At 37.8% G+C, this 2,927-nt stretch overlaps 1 non-coding gene across 1 annotated transcript; it reads left to right on the forward strand.

The window, feature by feature from the left end:
• The first annotated feature begins 1,964 nt into the window (after positions 1 to 1,964).
• Positions 1,965 to 2,037, forward strand: Trnar-ccu (transfer RNA arginine (anticodon CCU)). The gene has a single exon. It is a non-coding gene; the product is annotated as a tRNA-Arg (tRNA).
• The last annotated feature ends 890 nt before the right edge of the window (positions 2,038 to 2,927 follow it).

Consider the following 2,927-nt stretch of genomic DNA (forward strand, 5'->3'; position numbering starts at 1 on the left):
CTTTAAAGTTTTAAGAGAGTGGGCTTAAAAGAACAGTGGGCTTTTAAGAAATGATATGTTGATTGGATTTTCAGTGTTCACACTAAGATTAATAACTGAGTAGTGACTGAATTATTTAGTTTTGAGTTTTATCAATTGTGAATATACATTTGAATTAGAAGGTAGCAAAGTTGAAGTGGAGGTTTTATTCTAAAACCAGGTAAACCAGGAAAGTTTGTGACAGTGGTTAGTGCTATGCAAAAAGATAAAAAATGATATTGCTGGGGTTAGGAATTATGCATGGAATTTATGTTGGCGGTTGGTTGGGTGTTGAGGCAAACATGTGTTCTATAATCCGCACCTATATGGATTATTTTGAATAAATTGGCCCTAAAGAACGTATCAAAGGCAATGGAAACACATGGTAAAACTCCCATAGGTTTTGATTATGCAGATTATCTGAATGCTATAGCTCAGTCCAAAGAGCACAGGATAACTCATAAGAGGGAAACTGGCACTAATGTTGGCAAAAAATTATCATCAACACCCATCTAGATTTCGGCAGCACTTGGCATTTTTTCAAGCTTTGTAATCGTATTTTTTGTCAGGGACTAGGATCAGACACTAATTTTACCGACTACACAAATTAAATTTATTATTTTTTTTTATTACACTGACAAAATTCCAAGTGTCGCCAAACGGTAGATGGTGTTGAGGGTTTCCGGCCTACACTAGCGCCAGTTTCCACTCTTGAAATTACCCATACTCTTTGGTACAATGGTGAACGTGATCCACAAGTATAACAGTTATTTTAAAAATAGAACAGAAATATCGCTATTCTGGTTCAGAAGTAGCAAAAAACAGCAAGGGAGGCGTAAATATTCAAAACTACATTATAAGTGCCAAAATCGACCCGGAGAGATTGTGAAATTGCGAATTTTTCGAATAAACATTATATTATTACATCCACTTCAATTTCTGGACACCATGGTTGTGCCCCCATTCCCAGAAAAATCAAAATTTGACACCTATAATAGAGCTCAGCGACCTAAGAATTTTTTCTTCCTATTTCCACTTCTTACCTGATTGTTGTATGGCTCTAAAGATTCTATAAAAAAAAGGTAAAAAGTTTGGAATTCTTATTTTAAAGCTAGGCTATCAAGCTAAGAATTGGCTACTCTCCGCCACCGGGGTCCATATTGGAGTTCCAATTATTCAACTATACTTGATACACTTCAAACCCGTTTCCGACACGTTACACCTTTTTGTGCCACGTACTACTCATTTCAGGGACTCGTGACCCGTGCCACACAGTAAACGCGCCTTTAAAGCGGGCCAATAATGACTGCTAAGACTCTGTTCGGCAATATTCGTTCAAGATTGTTTTATTGAACTAAGAGAATTAATAATAAAGTAATAATATTATTCAATTGCCTATTCAGTACCCTTTCAGAATGAAATAATCGCTACTTATCCTTAGCTTCTCAGCCCCCTCCTTATCGGGGCTGTCATAGCTCTAAAGAGGAATAACCGAATAAGTAAAATTGCTTTCATACCTTATAAGAAGGGAAGTAGTGGTAAGGTTGAAAACACCTTTCCGCATTTGGGCTGTGAGCCATTCTCAAAGTTTTATTGTCCTGGTTGCAGCGGCAGCTGCAACCTAGTAAAGAACGAACCACGGCCCATAGTAACCCAAAATTAAATATTTTGAAAGCAAATCGTATCGAAACAAAAAGTAGACCATTGAAATCGCCATGGTCAAAAACCCTATTAATTAAACATACAGTGCTCTGGCTTCAACAATAAGGAAAAACACTTTTTGGCATGAGAAGCATTGATGTGTTCCCCCCCTTTTCTGTTTTCTTTCTCCGTTTTTAGCTGAGTACTGGAACATCATAGACAGCTGTGTATACAGCAAGAACTTTTAATGATGACTTAAACCGCCCAGCAAAATGAATAAGCTTATAAGTATATAATTATGCTAAGCCCGCGTGGCCTAATGGATAAGGCATCTGCCTCCTAAGCAGGGGATTGCGGGTTCGAGTCCCGCCGTGGGTTATTTTTTATTTCGCATAAAAGTAGTCGTGTTTTGCTAATAAATGTTAAATTATGTCATCTCACTTAATGAGAGCATTTTCAGTAATAATTTATGATTTTCTGTTTTGCCAAAAAATGTTTAAATTTCTTCATAAAGTTTTATTTCACAAAGAACCTCACCACTCCTCCGAACAATTCGTAATTTCAACAAAATTACGACTCACTTGCAGCGGCATACAAGTGAACTTTCCTTCAACGAATCTAAAACAGAACTTCTTTTCTTCAATGGTTCAAAAAATGAGCTTTCAATTAACCTCTCCGTTAAAATTGGCGACACTCTGATTAAGCCTTGTGAGTCCCTTACCTATCTTGGCCTTCCTCACGTATCTTGGCCTTCCTATTTCTTCTACATTGAAGGACACACGCTCAGCACTGACAAACCACTTATGGTCCCGTCTACGAGCGTCTTAGGGATTACTTGTTGCCAATAAGTATCGTTTCAACTGTCCTCTCTTTGGCCGGCTATACAATGCTTTTACCACCCCCCATCTGCTTGCTCTGGCTCCCTTCTAGAAAATATTCACAGCTACCGAAAAGAAAGCCATTTGTAGCGCATTCTACAGATATGATAAGTTTCTCCTGCGTCTCCTTCTGTGGCACAGCAATGGCGACATCTCATCTCCATGAAATACAGGGTCACCAACCCTTCCATGGCGATAGAGAGAAGAATCTCCAAATTCAGTAATGTTTGTAGTTGAAGTGTATTAAATTTTTTTCTTTTTTATGCTCCGTCTTTTCCGTTTTTGACGGGTAATAAATTAATAATAATAATAATAACAATAGACGAAACATCTTCATCGAGTTCTCCAGCTGATAGGTCCATTAAAACTAAATAGGCGATATCCAGAAGG

The sequence above is a fragment of the Artemia franciscana genome, chromosome 10, assembly GCF_032884065.1.
Source record: "Artemia franciscana chromosome 10, ASM3288406v1, whole genome shotgun sequence".
Taxonomy (NCBI): domain Eukaryota; kingdom Metazoa; phylum Arthropoda; class Branchiopoda; order Anostraca; family Artemiidae; genus Artemia; species Artemia franciscana.